Source organism: Jaculus jaculus, chromosome 1 (genome assembly GCF_020740685.1).
Source record: "Jaculus jaculus isolate mJacJac1 chromosome 1, mJacJac1.mat.Y.cur, whole genome shotgun sequence".
In the NCBI taxonomy this organism is placed as follows: Eukaryota; Metazoa; Chordata; class Mammalia; order Rodentia; family Dipodidae; genus Jaculus; species Jaculus jaculus.
Window position 1 is genome coordinate 302642945 of NC_059102.1, and position 17703 is coordinate 302660647.

Consider the following 17703-nt stretch of genomic DNA (forward strand, 5'->3'; position numbering starts at 1 on the left):
TATATAGTTGCCTCCTAAGCTAACTGTAAACGCTCAGGGGATTGGAGAGATGGTTCAGTGGTTAAGGGCACTTGTTTGCAAACCCTGATGGCCTGGGTTTGATTCCCCAGTTCCCACAATAAGCCAGATGCAAAAAGTGACACATGTGTCTAGAGATCATTTGCAGTGGCAAGAGGCCCTGTCATGCCCATACTTTCTCTGCTTGCAAATAAATAAAAATATATTTTTAAAAACTCCCCCAATCCCCCTTAAAGAAAAACACTGCCCCAAGTTAAAGTCTGTATGCAAATACCAGTGCCTACACAGAAGACCCTTTTCTCAATACCACATCAACTCAGAGACCTCTAGCTATAAGAACTATCTTTATCTATTTCTTATCTGTCTACATCCACTACGCTATATGGCATTACACAGAAATATAGGTTGAGTATCCCTTATCCAAAATACTTGGGACCATTGGTGTTTCAGATTTGGGACTTTTTACTTAAATTATGTATACATAATTGAAAAAATATTTTGTGTATTTGAGAGAGAGGGAGAGAGAATAGGCACACCAGGATCTCCAGTCACTGTGAACCAGCTCTAGGCACATGTTCATCTGGCTTATGTGGGTACTGGGGAACCCAACCTGAGTCCTTAGGCTTCTCAGGCAAACAACTTAGCCATGAAGCCATCTATCCAGATCTGTATACATAATTTTAAAATTTTTGGGTATACATAACAAAATCTCTTGGGAATGAGCCCCAAGTCTAAACAAGGGATTCACTTACCCTTCACATATGCCTTACTGACATAGACTGAAGATAATTTAAAACTCCACTGGGGCTGGAGAGATGGCTTAGTGGTTAAGCACTTGTCTATGAAGCCTAAGGACCCTGGTTCGAGGCTCGGTTCCCCAGGTCCCACGTTAGCCAGATGCACAAGGGGGTGCACGCGTCTGGAGTTCGTTTGCAGTGGCTGGAAACCCTGGCACGCCCATTCTCTCTCTCTCCCTCTATCTGTCTTTCTCTCTATATCTGTCACTCTCAAATAAATAAATAAATAATGAACAAAAAAAAAATTATGAAAAAAACTACATTGTTTACACACCTGTGTTTGCCACTCATCACAGAAGGCCCCCTGGAATGGACTCTCACCTATAATGTCATGTCAGTGCTAGTTTGGGACTCTGGATTTTCTGAACGAAGATTCTCAGCCCATAGTACTAATTATCCTGTTCAGAATTCTCTTTCCCCATCCCCAAAATGAGTGTTTATTTTGCAGTTACTCAGTCATACATCTAAAATCCATCAGTGGTCTATTCAAATAGCAGAACTGAGGAAGGTCTGTGTCATATTTTAAAAAAGGAGTTTCTCAGCCTAGAGATTGTTAAACTGAAATCTTATGAAGGCAGAGACCATATTTATGCTGTTCTTTAGTCTCACTACTAACATATTATTGGGCTCAGAGTAAATTATAAATGTTCCATTTCTAAAAAGCTAAAGTTAGTTTATAATACCTAGAAATATGAATGTGTGCCAGTATGTATGTATGTATACATATGTGTGTGTATATATATATATATACACACACACACATATGGTATGTATGTATGTATATAGATGTATATATGTGCATATATATATATATATATATATATGTATGTATATATACTACACCATCACTATCAGCATGTTTGCTACAGAACAAAGTTCCTTTCTCATGTACAAAGCTTCCCCAAACACAAGACTTTTGAAATTTAGACAAACATAGCTACTTTGATATTTAAATAACCTAAAGAAAGCAAATAAAAATCTCATAGCAGTGTCAATTATTGTTAAAGCAATCATTCACATTTAAGAGTCATGCTCCAAAAATTCAGGAAATTGTAATTATCGGTTTGACATCTAACATATTATCTCTGTGAGAAATTGCTGAAGTGTAGAAAATTCAGATTCTGGAAATCAAAGTGACATATAACCAAAGAAACATGGAGCAGATTTAGCGAGAGAGTACAAAGCCCAAGTGTCACGTAACACAATTAACAGTCCAGCCCTAGAGCCAGATAGCCCGTGCTCCACCCTGACTACTGCTCTTCAGTTTTGTGACCTTGAACAAGCTGCCTAACCCATGCTTCACTTTTATTATCTGTACAGTAAACCTTAAAGAGAATACCTCCCTCACAGTTGTTGTGAAGGTATGTGCTATTAGTGTAATTTTGGGTCACTGTTAATCATCAGAGAAATGCAAATTAAAACCACAATGAAATATATATCAAAAGATTTTTAAAAAAAAGACAAGAAAGGTCTGGAGAGGTGGCTTAGCAGTTGAGGCATTTGCTTGTGAAGCCCAAGGACCTAGGTTCTACTACCCAGAACCTACATAAGTCAGATGCACATGGCACTTGCATCTGGAGTTCATTTGCAGTGGCTACAGACCCTAGTGCACCCATTCTCTTTCTCTCTTCATCTCCCCTTCCCTTCTGTCTATCTCTAATAAAAATAAAAATAAATATTTAAAAAAATACAAGAGAAATTACAAATGTTGTCAAGGATGCAGAGAATTAGGAACTTATATACAGGTTGTGAACCATATAAATTAGTGTAGCCACTGTGGAAATCATGGAAATTTCTCAAAAACTATGATGGATCTATCACTTGATGGGCAGTTCCACCACTGGGTATGTACCTAGAGAAGATGAATTCTGGTTTGTTTTTGTTTTTGTTTTTGTTTTTTTGTTTTTTGTTTTTTCGAGGTAGGGTCTCACTCTAGCGCAGGCTGACCTGGAATTCACTCTGTATTCTCAGGGTGGCCTTGAACTCATGGCAATCCTCCTACCTCTACCTCCTGAGTGCTGGGATTAAAGGCGTGTGCCACCACACCTGGCTAGGAGATGAATTCTTTGCACCAAACTTTGCATCCCATGCTTATTGCAGCACTATTCACAATAGCTACACTATAATCAACCCTTCAGCCAGTGAATGAATGAAGAAAGACTATATGATCTATTTATAAGATACAACACTGCAAAGCCATGCAAACTATGAAATCCTGTCACTTGCAACAATGTGGAACATTATTTGGAGTGAAACAAGCCAGACACAAAATGATCAATCCCACATCTTTGCACTGGTTTCTTACGAAACCAGAGAGCCGACACTGTTGATGTATGCAACAGAATAGAGCTCACCTAAGACAGCAAAGGGTAAGGGAGAGGGGGGGCAAAATTAAGAGGGATTCTGGTTTGTTTTTAAATATTTTATTTATTTAAGAGAGAAAGAGAGAATGGGCCCACCAGGGCCTCTAGTCACTGCAAATGAATGAAGTCTATATGAATGCATTACCTTATGCATCTGGCTTTATGTGGGTACTAGGGAATCAAAGGCAGATCCTTAGCTTTACAAGTAAGTGCCTTAACTGCTGAGACAACTCTCCAACTCCATTTTGTTATTTTGGATAGGTTCTCACTTTGTAGTCCAGGTGGTCCTGAACTCAACATGTAGGACAGGCTGGCCTTGAACTCATGATACTCCAACTGCCTCAGCCTCATGAGTGTTGGGACTATAGGCTTAAGCCACCATGTCTGGCTTATGAGACATTTTTTAAGGACTGAGAAGGGTGTTAGAGGACAGGAAGACAGAGGGGCCTTGGGTAGAAGATAGATGGACATGATGAATAATGTATGCATGAAAAGAACAGAAACACATTAATTTGTACAATATGTTAAAAATAGGTCAGAGGATTAAAATAAAGTGTTTGATGTGATTTCATAGATTTTATATAATGTTCAAGCATGTTCAATATACAATACAATATATAAAAACTATTATTTTGATTAGAAAACTGAACTAGAGTAAATGCCTTTGACTCTAGATAGAATATTTTTGTCTTACATCATTTCATTTTTGGTTGACTTGAATATTATTTAGGAAAATGAACAAAAGGACTACATTGATGGATACTTCAAGGTTGTACTGCCTTTAAATATCTGCAATACATTGTTCTCAAGTCATATGGTTTCCATAGTGTAGTGGTTTATCACGCTCACCTCAACTGTTCTCAAGTCCACTGATAGCAGACAGAACAGTTTTTTGACAGAAACAACAGAATGAACAAGTTCATTCATGTATTTCAGTTATTTGCCCAGTTTTGACTGGATAAGGACTGAGAAAAGCTATTAGTTAAACAACCTTGGTCCAGTCTCAACAATACTCTCTTCACCCAATGTAGTGTTCTAAGCCTCATTCCTTACCAGTCATCAGGAAGTGAGCACACAGGTCATAAGTTTCTCCCCAGAGGGAACAAATGAACTCGAGTGAGTTCAGTCAATTAAGCCATACTGCTTTTACCGTGATAAACCATGTTCCAATCTCTCCAGCCTTCTCTTTTATCCTCCTGTCTGCACTCTTCCCACTACTACAAAAGCTGTTCATTAAGACATTGAATTCTGGGTAACAATCTTGAATGACAGGTTATCCTCATTTCTCAAGGTTATACATTCGTTCTCAAATCTTTGGAGAGTTAAAGTCAATGACAACTTGCACTACAAATTTACAGGTGACATGAACACTTTCAAGGGATATATATTTAATGAGAAAGAAGCTGAGCCGCCCTACATCCAAGGCAAGAAGCAACCTGCACCTTTCAGGCATAGCAATAAAATAATCCTTTTACATGAAGAAACTGAATTAATGAAACTGTGGCTGTTAGGCCAGAACTCGTCAGAGTGCACACTGGGTCACATTTCAACTTTTTAAAGGACTTATCTTGATTCCTTATGCTCATCATATACTGGGTAGTTTTTGCACTGCCTTGTATATTTATAATCCCAAATCATTAAGATTGTCACAGTCTATCAGCTTGGAGTAGTACTATGACAGATAGGTGAGTAGATGCACCCACGGTCTTGGTCCCACTCCACTCCTCCCCTAGTTTAACTCGTGGGCTCTAAGTGGAAGGGAAGTGGCAGGCACCTCAGTGTGCCCTCTAGCAGCAGGATGCACATGTGCACACAGGACGTTTGTGACCTGGACATAGTTTTAACTTCTGTACTCAAAGAACAGCCTGCAAAGGCTGTGCCAAAAACTGTTCCAATCAGCTACAAGTGGAACACTTAATCACAATATTAGGATTATTCCAGGAGATGACTTTGCAACTGAGCAGTGACGTACTATTGGTGAAACTTTCCAGCCTTGGCAGCACTCTGTGCTGCTGATCACAGTGAAGAGTTACAAGGAAAAGCAGTGCCTGTGATTGGATCTACCAAACAGGTCTACAGTAAGGTCCTTAAAGAAAATTTAAGTGAGATGGTTCTTAAGTCTCTAAGACATCTGCACATATGGAGGAAGACCCTTGCATGGCTCTCTGCACAAACAATTCTGCTGCAATTTCTGGAGATAAAGGCATCCACTGCGTTGTTTCCTTTCTCCTAGAAGGAACCATAAGCATCTCTAAACAACTAACAAGTGGCTGTCTTTAAGTCAGGCTCCGTGTCTCATGCCTGTGATCCCAGCACTCAGGAAGCAGGTGAGGCAGGAGGATCACTTTGAGTTTCAGGCCATCTGGGCTACACAGTGAAACCTTGTCTCAAAAACAATAATAACAACAAAAAAGCCGATACATGTCACCTCTCCTATGTGTTCCTGGAAGTGCTATTCCTTCTGTCCAAAAAACCCTTCCGTTCCCACAACTGGCAAATTCTAAATTTTTTTCTTTAAAATCATGCTCAATATTTAAGTTGGCAATTTCTGGTAGACATATTCATTTTTATAACCTTTAAGGAGAACATTTTAGCCCAGTGACTTTTTTTTTTTTTTTTTTTTGGTGGGATCTCACTATATGGTCCATCATTCTATCCATTCAGCAGAAACAGTGCCTGCTGGTAGTATTAAGAGCTATGATAGGCACAATTGAGAAATAAAAACAACCTATATGGAAAATAAATTTCAACACACAGCTTAGGAAATCAGACAGGATATCCCATTTCAGTGAGGGCCTGAGGCACAGGGGATGATAAGAGCACATGAGAGATCCAAGGCCCCCACGTCTCTGACACTGCTTGCATCACCGGTTTGCAGTTGCTTATACTGCTAACCCTCTACCTAGATGGTTATCTGCGTGATGAGCTCTCACGGTGCTTGTGCACACAGAAGGAAACATGGCAAAGGAACCACTAACCTAATAAAGACGCAACAGAAATAACCACTGCATTACTTTTTAACAGTTAAGCGCTAAATACATAGCTATACTCTAATGACTCTACAATCTATTTCATGACACAGCTCTGAGGACAGAATGATAGAAAAACCACTCTATTCTCTAGGCTTATTGGGATGATGCTTGCTTAGCATGTGCAATGCCCTGAGTTCAATCTTCAGAAACAATTAATTAATTAATATCCATTTTTTTGTTTCTTGTTTGAGGTAGGGTCTCACAGTCTAGGTTGACCTGGAACTCACTATGTCATCTCAGGGTGGCCTCGAACTTACAGCCATCCACCTACCTCTGCCTCCCAAGTGCTGGGATTAAAGGCATGTGCCACCACGCCAGGGTCAGGAACTGTAGACACGTGCACCCCCTTGTGCATCTGGCTTGCGTGCATTCTGAGGAATGAACCCGGGTCCTTTGGGTTCAGAGGCAAATGCTGTAACCGCTAAGCCATTTCCCAGTTCCCTTAATTTTTTTATTAACAGCTTTCAAACATGAACAGAATGTATTTTGATCATAGTCCCCTCCCATAAATGTTCATTTTTTACATGCATAAGTATTTATGAATGGAGTTGTTACAAACATGCATTTATTTCTAAACCTGTTTGTGCTCATAAGAAAAAGAATGTAAAAAGAAAATGAATTTTTGCTTCTATCAAAGCTATGATGGAGTACTTTGGAAAGACATGACAAAAGTGAGTGGTGAACACAGAGGTAAGGTCACATTAAATGTTGGACATGAGGGCTGGAGGGATGGCTTAGCAGTTAAGCGCTTGCCTGTGAAGCCTAAGGGCCCAGGTTCGAGGCTCGATTCCCCAAGACCCATGTTAGCCAGATGCACAAGGGGGCGCATGCATCTGGAGTTCATTTGCAGTGGCTGGAAGCCCTGGCACACCCATTCTCTCTCTCTCTCTGCGCCTCTTTTTCTGTCTGTTGCTCTCAAATAAATAAACAAAAAAAATTTTTAAAAATGTTGGACATGAGACCATGAAAAATGCAAAAAACAAAGCCAGGCGTGGTGGTGCATGCCTTTAATCCCGGCACTTGGGAGGTAGAGGTAGGAGGATCATTGTGAGTTCAAGGCTACCCTGAGACTCCGTAGTGAATTCCAGGTCAGCCTGGGCTAAAGTGAGACCCTACTTCGAAAAACCAAAAAAATGCAAAAAACAAAGTTATAAAACTCTCTAAATTGGACTGGGGAGATGGCTCAGAGGTTAGTAAAGGTGCTTGCTTGCAAAGCTTTCAGGTTGGATTCTCTAGTACTCACATAAAGCCAGATACACAAAGTGGCACTTGTGTCTGGGGTTGGTTTGCAGTGGCAAGAGACTTTGGTGTGCCCACACTCTCTTTGTCTTTGTCTCTCATAAATAAATAAATAATATTTTTAATTGCTAAAATTTTGCCATTAGATTGCTTCATAAATTTATTAATTTGCCAAGCATTGGTGCTGCACACCTGTAATGCTAGAACTTCAGGAGGTAGAAGCGGAAGACTCAAGAGTTCAGGGCCAGCCTCAGAAGCAACACTATAACTTTTAGGCCAGTCTGGGAAAATAATAAAATCTGAGTAAATTAATAATAATGATAATAATAATAAATTTATTGATCCTCTTATGGGAAAAATATGAAATGCAGGGTTTCTATAGAAAGGTTCTATAACAAAATCAATAAGGAAGAACTTGTTTTAAATTAAATGTTAATGTTAGTTGTCTACCACACATTTTATGCTTCTTCTGAATTAACTCTTTCTACTGTTCAAAGAACTATAATCCTGACTACTAGGGAAATGGGTTTCTACAACAGATATATGAAAATATTCTCAATATAAATCTTCATTGGGGAAAATTTAACTCAAAATCACAATAAGATACCATCTCACCCCAATAAGAATGGCAATCATAGGGCTGGGAATGGCTTAGTGGTTAAGGCATTTGCCTGCAAAGCCAAAGGATCCCGGTTCGATTCTCCAGGACCCACATAAGCCAGATGCATATGTGACTGGAGTTTGTTTGCAATGGCTGGAGGCCCTGTGTGCTCCCCCAGCCTCTTTCTCTCTCTCAAATAAATAAAACATTTTTTTAAAAGAATGGCAATTATGAAAATCACTAACAAAGCAAGTACTGGTGAGGATATGGAATAAAGGAACCTTTACTGTTGGTCGAAAACATAGAGTAACACAGTTGCTATGGATATGGCATGAAAGTTCTTCAAAAAATTTAAAGGGAGAAGGAAATTAAATCAGCATGGAGAGACATCTGCACTCCCGTGTTTATTGTGGAACTATTCACAACAGCTAAGAAAGAAACAACCTAAGTGCCCATCACTGATGAATGCCAAAATAAAACACAATACATATAAATGGACTAGCCGTGAAAGAAAGAAAAAGAGGATGCAAGGGGGCCAAAAAGAGGGGAAATTTCCTCATTTTGTAAAAATATGGATGGAACTAGAGATTACTGTACCAGAGAGTAACAATCTAGGCCCAGAAAGAAAAGTACTGTATGATCTCACTCAACATAGAACCTACAAAAGTTGATCTCATGGAAGTTAAGAGTTATTTATTTTTATTTTTGGTTTTGAGGACAGACCCAAGAGCCTCTGAGCTATACCAGCAGCAAGCTTAGGCATTTAACAGACACTGTTTCCACTCATACCTCTGGGAACTTTTAAAGTCTGCCATGATCACATAATAATGAGCGTAGATCCAACACCTCAGCTCTGCCCAGGAATGCCCAGCCATGATCAGCCAACCCCTAGCCACCCACAGGGACAGCATTACTCAGGCTGCGGGGAGTGGAAGGGCAGGGAGGGATGGGAAGGTTAATCAATTGGTGCTATGTTTTTGTTAGGATAAAGAAGTTCTGGGGTGCTATTGTATAGTATGGTAGTTGTAGAAAACTATGCATTTCAGAAGGTAGAAAAATCAAGTGTATGCCTGTAATCCCAGCATTTAGGAAGCAGAGGTAAGGGATCAGGAATTAAAGGATATCCTTCACTATGTAGTGAGCTCAGGAGAAGCCTAGGATACGTGAGACATTGTTTTAAAAAATGGCTGGAGAGAATGCGCAGTGGTTAGAGCACCTGTCTGCAAAGCCTAATGACCAGGGTTTGATTCCCAAGTACCCACATAAAACCAGATGCACAGTGGGGCATGCACCTGGAGTTCATCTGCAGCAGACAGAGGTTCTGGTGGGTCCATTCTGTCTCTCTTTTTTACTATCTCTTTTTGCTTGAAAATAAATAAATAAATAAATAATATTAAAAAACAAAACAGTTAAGTGGGGCTAGGGAGATGGCTCACCAGTTAAAGACACTTGCCTGCAAAGTTTGATGACCTGGGTTCAATTTGCCAGTACCCACATAAAGCCAGATTTACAGTGGTGCATGTGTCTGAAGTCCTAAATTTATATGGGCAAGAGGTCTTGTTGTGCCCACAATGTGTCTGTCTTCCTCTGTGTCACTCTTTCTCTCTCTCTTGCAAATGAGTAAAAATATTTTGTTTTTCCGGGGTTTTTTTGTTTGTTTGTTTGTTTAGAGACAGAGCTTCAGGTAACCCAGATTCTCTCTCTCTCTCTCTCTCTCTCTCTCTCTCTCTCTCTCTCTCTTTCTCTCTTGGTTTTTTGAGGCAGGGTTTCTCTCTCTAGCCCAGGCTGACCTAGAATTTACAATGTAATCTCAGGATGGCCTTGAACTCACAGCAATCCTTCTACCTCTGCCTAAAAGTGAAGAAGAAGAAGAAGGAGGAGGCGGAGGAGGAGGAAGAGGAAGAGGAGAAAAAAGGAGAGGAGGAGGAACAGGAGGAGAAAGAGGAGGAGGAAAGGCAGAAGAAGAAAAAGGGAGGAAGAAGAAATAATATCAAGGCCGGAGAGATAGCTTGGTGGCTAAGGTCCTTGCCTGCAAAGCCTAAGGACCCAGATTCAATTCCCTAGTATCCACATAAAACCACATGCACAAAGTGGTGCATCAATCTGGAGTTCGTTTGCTGGAAGCCCTGGTGTACCCTGTCTCTCTGTCTCTCTCTTGCTCTGTCTCTACTTGAAAATAAGTAAATACTTAAAAAAAAAAAAAAGAAATATTAAGTGCAAGGAGATAGATATGTTTAATCAAGTTAGGCAATATATAATGTATATCAACATGACATAATATCACCACTAATAATTATGGCATTTTTTGTTGTTGTCGTTGTTTTGTTTTTCGAGATAGGGTCTCACTCTAGCCCAGGCTGACCTGGAATTCACTATGTAGTCTTAGGCTGGCCTCGAACTCACAACAATCCTCATACCTCTGCTTCCCGAGTGCTGGGATTAAAGGCATGTGCCACCATGTCCAGCTATAACAATAGCTTCTATGTATCAGTTAATAAATTAATTTTTAAAAATAAGGAATTTTAAAAAGAGGGCTTCTACAATATTTTAGGCTGCTACAAATCCTGTTGTGAGCATGACAATCATCAGGGCTCCAGTGCTGCTTTGTGTTTGTTTGGCTGGGAATCCAGTTTTTTAAAAAATAAATATATTTATTTGACACAGAGAGAGAGAATAAATATGGGTGCATCAAGGCCTCTTGCCTGTGCAAACAAACTGCAGAAACTTGAACCTGGGGAATTGAACCCTAACTGTCAGGCTTTGCAATGAAGCACCTTTAACCACTGAGCCATCTCTCTAACACTGAGAACCCTATTTCTATTCCAGCCTTCTATCCTTGCACTGACAATGCTACTCATATTGAGCTTGAGCACACAGTGAGGTCATAAATCTAATACTGAAGTCTCTAATAAATTAATCACTTAAAATTTTTGTTAACCACACCTAAAATCTGATTCATTCAGTTCTTAAAATATAATATAATATAATAAATATAATAAAACCTAAGCTACTTCATCTGAATTACACAGCCCTATATCACAGCCTGGTCTCTAATCTCTTCCCAACCTCATTTCTTACCAGTCTGTCCCTGACTCATGATGCTCCAACCACAGACTCTCCTGTTCTGCTATACACGGATCAAGCTCTACCACCCTGGTCTTCTCTCAGGTTTCCTCTGCCGGAAAAATGCATTTTCCCATGGGCGTCATTCAGACCTCAGATGGCATCAGTGGGACTATCACTGACCACCCAATGTAAAGCCTCCCACTAGTTACATGAACACTTGGATTTGGTGACTCCACCTGAAGTCTATGGACAGTTTATCACTAGATGAAAAGCAATGCCACTATTTCACATGGGTCTTACCCTTTCCAACTATAAGATTCACAATATCATGTCTTCTATTGTTCTTACCCAGATCCCCCATGCCAAGAACATTCACCATATGGCAACAAATCTTTTTGGTTGACTATTAAACTAAATGAAAATGTCAGTGGTTAAAGCAAAACAATAAAAAGTTTAATGTTTACAGCCATTATGGGCAAGTTGGTGAATTTATAAAACAGATTAGTAAGATTTAATGTATTATATACTTCATGTGAACTGTTCCTATAACATCTCTGAAAAGATATTCAGAATTGACTCGCAAACCAATCCTATCTCTTCTATAAAGAAAAACTATTGCTCAGGCTGGAGAGATGGCTTAGTGGTTAAGGCACGTGACTGCAAAGCCTAAGGATGCAAGTTCAACAAACCCAGTACCCACGTAAAGCCAGATGCGTAAGATGGTGCATGTATCTGGAGCTCATTGAGTTTGTTTTCAGTGGCTAGAGGCTCTGGCATGCCATTCTCTCTCTTAAATAAATAATTTAAAAGATAAAGAAAACAAACTATTTCTCAACATCTGAAACAGTGTCAAATGTAGTTTTATTGTAATAAAAGCTAGTTAGGGAGATTGTATGATACAACTTCCATGAGGTCATCATCCTGATGGGGTGCAATTTTGCAATGATGTAGTTGTTTTGGGGTCATCCATGCTCTTTTAAGAAACCCCTCACCCATGCTACTAAGCCTTTAGGATTGTCTCTTTATACTTGTTTTAAAATTTCATCAGGAAGTGAATTGTGGACCAAATATGTTCCCATTCATGTTGAGATTCTATTCCTAAAATGGCAGGATTTGGTTGGTCATGGAGTCTTTGGGAGGTCAGTCAGTTCAGAGTACTGAGCCCTCATGATAGGATCATTCTCTTGTAGCAGGAAACAGAGAGGATTTGTTTCCTCTCTCTTGGTCTGTCCTTTGCCACATGAACTGTAAGAAAGCAGCCATGTGTGAGCAGGGTGAGGCCTCTCCAAGAGTCCTCCTATCCCAATCCCAGCTTCCAGACTCCAAAACTCGAGAAAAGAAGCCCATTATGGAGGCATATACCTTCAATTGTAGCGCTCAGGTGGCGGAGCTAGGAGGACCACCGTGAGTTCAAGGCAAGCTTGGGACTACAGAGTGAGTTCTAGGTCAGTGTGGGTTAGAGTGAGACTCTGCTTCAAAAAAAAAACAAACAAAATTCTATTTAAATAATCCAAGCCGGGCATGGTGGTGCACGCCTTTAATCCCAGCACTTGGGAGACAGAGGTAGGAGGACTGCCATGAGCTCAAGGCCACTCTGAGACATCTTGAGTTCCATGTCAGCCTGAGCTACTGTGAGATTACACCTCAAAAATAACAAAACAAAACAAAACATAAATAATCCAGTACTTTTCTGGAACAGTGTGAGCTGACTAAGACCTCATGCCAAAGAAAGTATTCTGGAAAGAAGCCTGAAATGCTAACAGTAACTCCTGTACCCAGGGTTGGCTCTTTCACCAGGTTACCATCTCCTCACCTTCAGACAAGCAGTCTTCCTGCAGTCATCATCGACATTGTCTTCTGACTGTATGGACTCTACCATTCCTATTTTACCAACTTTACATCATAAAGAAAGCTGATTTTAGAGTTCTGAAAACAATACCTGTGTACCTTCCTTCCACCCCAATTTGGGTGTTTGGGGCTATTTTTTTTTTTTTTTTTAACCTGGAGAAACCATCTCTAGGCACTTCTGTCTTAGTCATAGAGGGCACAGGAGGAGTGATGAAGAGTACTCGCTTTTCTGCTCCTCTGGGCTCCTGGTATCCAACGCCCACTGTCAAGAGCAAGGTCTCCCGCAGAGCTGAGAGGAAAGCAGGAGAGCCTGCGCTGGCTCAGGACCACAGAGACACAGGCTTTGCTAGGCCCTCAGCTACTTCCTCCCTGTGCCACCTCAGAATCAAGTTACTCAACCAGCCAGTGTCCATCTTACTACACGTTACACGCAGATAACAACTCTACCTCTTACGTAGTTGTGAAATGTAAATTAAATAAGACTTTGCATATAAGGAACCTACCACATGGTATGGGTGTGTGAACTAATGTCTATAAAATGCTACAAATACTCTTACCCCAAAGGATATACATACACATTCATACATCTCCTGGCCTGGTAGATGAGCCTGGAAAGGAAGTTTAAGTGAGTGCAAGCTAAAATATAGCATTTTTAAAGTATAGAAGCAGCTAGCTAGAGGGCTTCCCCCCCCCCCCCCAGAAACACAAATGAAGACTGCAGAGCTTCAGGGCTGCTCTAAAGTGACAACTGAACCACATAAAAATGTGAGCAAATGGTGCCTGCGAGGGTACAGGGAAAACCCCAGTGAGAGAGCAAGTTGAGGGAAGGCAGCATTGCAAGAGAAACTGACTTGGTTGGGAGAGCAAGAATGACTTTTCTGCTGAGACACATGCTTATGAAGACACCACAGGTCAGTACAGGTGAGACACGTGTTTCTGAGGATACCATAGAACACTACAGCTCACTACAGGTGATACATGTGTTTATGAGGACAGTACAGGTTACTACAGGTGAGACACGTGTTTGTGAGGACACTACAGACCAAGGGGGAAGTCAAAGAAAACACTAGGAAAGTGGTATGCAGGAAAACGATTGGTAGAATATAACATCTGAAACAGGTTTAGTATTTAGAAACATTAACAAAACCTGGGAACTTTCAAAATTTGTGATAAAGGAACATACATTTTGAGCATATACAAAGCTATAGAGAATAGTTCATGTATCTGCACTAGCCAGCTTCAAAAATTATCAGCTCATGCCCAGTGTCAGTATCATCCAGTATTTAGCCTTTTGTGCCTGGATCCTTTTACTTAAGGCTTGTGACTTCATCCACGTTGTGATAGGGATCAGTATTTCACTATTTTCATTCCCTTTAATTGCTGAATGACATTCCATTGTAGGGAACTACCACTGTGCGCTTATACATTCACCATGTGATGGACCTTTGGATTGGGTCTAGATTGACACTATTAGGAATAATGCTGCTATGCACAGTCATGTATAAATTTTATTAATTTTTTGTTTTTGCTTTTGTTGTTCCAAGGTAGGGTCTCACTCTAGCCCAGGTTGACCCAGAATTCTCTATGTAGTCTCAGGCTGGCCTCAAACTCACAATCAACCCTCCTACCTCAGCCTCCCAAGTGCTGGGATTAAAAGTGTGCACTACCACAACCAGCCATGTACAAATTTTTTTCTGTGTGCATATATTTTCCTTGGACAGATTTTTTGGTTAAATTCTTAGGAAGATTTTCTGGATATGTTCATATTGAATTTTTAAAATAAGATGTCAAACAGCTTGTCAAAGTGGCTCTACTCATGTTCTCACCAGCCATGCATGAGGGCTCTGGTTTCTCTGTGTATTTGATATTATTTACTATATTTACTATAGCCATCCTAGTGAATATGAAGTGGGTCCCTGATGAGTACTGATGGTGAGATCTTTGATATGCTCAGTAGCCACTGATATGTCTTCCTTGGAGTAGTACAGTGTGTAATGAAGAATTTTGACCATTTACAAGTTTAATAATTTATTTAATTTCAAAACAGCTTAAATGATTTGGGGATAGTGAATTTATTTATCAAATATTGCTAAAGTTATTTATTCGAAGATTATAGAAAGGGCTAAGGATGTGGTTCAGTGGAAAATCACTTGTGTACTATGCATGAGGCATTAAGGGTGATCCTCAGTATTGGTAAAAGTTTTTGTAAAAGAATTAGTTTAGGATAATAACTAGAATGTGAGTTCTTTATCATGCACTGGGGTTTTTTAAGTTCCTTACAAATATGAGCTGATTTACTTCCCACAACAGTCTTATACAGTTAGTGCTAACATGATTCTATTTTTATGTTTGAGAAATGAAGTTGGAGGGGTTAGCCTCTCCACATGCACAAAGATAACTGCAGGTAAAAAGGGGTTTGGTGCAGGTAGTTTGCCTTAGGATCTGCCCTTATGGATTCTGCTCAAAGCCATCTTGATTTTTTATGAGAGACAGAAAGAAAGAGATATAAAGAGAAAGAGATTTGGCATGCCAGGGTGTATAGCCACTGTAGTCAAACTCCAGATTTGTGCATCACCTTGTGCATATGACTGACCTCATGCATCTGGCTTACATGGGTTCTAGGGAGTTGAACCTAGGTCCTTAGGTTATGCAGGCAAGTGCCTTAACTGCTAAGCCATCTCTCCAGCCCCATCTCAAGTTTTCTCATGTTACTTAGTTATTTTTTCTCCAAGAGAGTCTGGTGATCAAAGGTGGTGGTATAACTGCTGTGCATGACAGGGTTGTAAATCTGGGTGTTTCACAGCAGCAGTATTTTGCCATGGGAATGAGGCAGCAGAGAACTCAGGGACAAAGAGCTGAACAAAGCAGATATGAAGCATGAAGCTAATTAGATGGCAAGAGTCAGAGAGAATGATGCCAGCATCCAACCCGTCCCAGCCCTGCTGCGTAGCCGACCACAGCCTTGCATTTGAGTGAGCACACCTTGGGGCCCACATGATAAATTATCTTTCTTAATTCAGATAGTGCAGGATTTGATTGCAAGTGATCACAAAAACTTTAAATCATCAGAACTGATAAACCAAATGAGGGAAGACCAAGATTGAGTTTCTTGGACAAACTTGAAATTGATAAAATAGTGCCAAAATATGTGTATGTTAAGAGAGACAGAGAGAGAGAGAGAGAGAGAGAGAGAGAGAGAGAGAGAGAGAGAGAGAGAGAGAGAGAGACAACGCAAAACATGTTCAGTAAAAACGTTTCTTTTCTTTTTAAAGTAGGGTCTTGCTCTCGGCTGACCTGGAATTCACTATGTAGTATCAGGCTGGCCCCAAACTCACAGCAATTCTCCTATCTTGGTCTCCTGACTGCTGGGATTAAAGGCATGCACTACAATGCTCTGGCAGTAAGAACTTTTAAAGATGAAAAAATTTTAATTGATTGCAACATGTCTGACTTAATATTTTTTAAAATTATTTTATTTATTTATTTATTTGCAAGCAGAGAGAGGAGACAGACAGAGAGAGACTGGCTGTGCCAGGGCTCCAGCCACTGCAAATGGACTCCAGATGCATGTACCCCCCTGCACATCTGGCTTATGTGACTACTGGGGAATTGAACCTGGGTTCTTTGACTTTGCAGACAAATGCCTAATCTCTAAGCCATCTCTCCAGCCCTGACTTAATATTTTAATACTGACTTAAAATCAATATTTAAAATGTATATTCAGTCATTATTTATAACTAATTACATTGATTTTACTTTTTCTCCCATCTCCAGCATATGAAATTACTCTGATCATTTTTTTTTTTCCTATTTTGTTTTGGTTTTCAAGGTAAGGCCTCACTCTAGTAAAGACTAGCATGAAATTCACTATGTAGTCTCAGGGTAGCTTTGAACTCATGGCGATCCACCTACCTATGCCTCCCAAGTGCTGGAATTAAAGGCATGTGCCACCACGCTGGGCTGAAATTTTTTTATATTTATTTTTATTTATAATAATAGGGAAATAGGGAGAGAGGTGATAATGGGTGTGTCAGGGTCTGCAACTGCTGCAAATGAACTCCAGATGTGTGCAACTCCTTGTGCATCTGGCTTACATGGGTCCTGGAGAATCAAACCTGGGTCCTTTGGCTTTGCAGGCAAGTGCCTGAAACATTAAACCATTTCTACAAACCTGAAATTTTTTTACAATTTGGTTTGCTGGATGAAATTTTTGTGCCAGTCCAATAAGAAGGAAGGAATTACAGAATGCTTGTCCTCACTTCCCATCCATACAACAGGCAAACTGGAGCTCTCAGAACAGGCTCCCTTCCTTTGCTAACAGAAAGCTTCTATTTTGGTATCTGTCAGCTAACAATGTCTATCTACTCAGTGCCAATACACAATAACCATATGCTATTTGGTTAATAACCACTGATCAATTCTCTTTCAGAGGCAGCATGACCTCAATTTTCTAGATGTGGAACATGGTAAAGCCAGAATACAGGCCCTTTCTCCACTGTATTCCTGACATCGAACCTTCCCATTCAATTTAATACAAGAGTTTTCAGTTTTCCAATTTTATAAGGTTGAAAGGTTACAAGTTTCAATGTTTCCCAATCATTTATTCTTCTCATATAAAGGAATTATTTCTTCCTACATAGCATGACTATAACTATCCTGAGCAAGATCTAATCAACACACGTGGACTGTCGTGCTACCACTGTCCAATATCTAAGTACAGATACTTGTGAATTCTTTCC

At 40.1% G+C, this 17703-nt stretch overlaps 1 protein-coding gene across 7 annotated transcripts in view; it reads right to left on the reverse strand.

The window, feature by feature from the left end:
* The window catches only part of Rabgap1l (RAB GTPase activating protein 1 like), a 682536-nt gene that overhangs the window by 79430 nt on the left and 585403 nt on the right, over positions 1–17703 (reverse strand). The gene's annotated exons all lie outside the window — the stretch shown is intronic.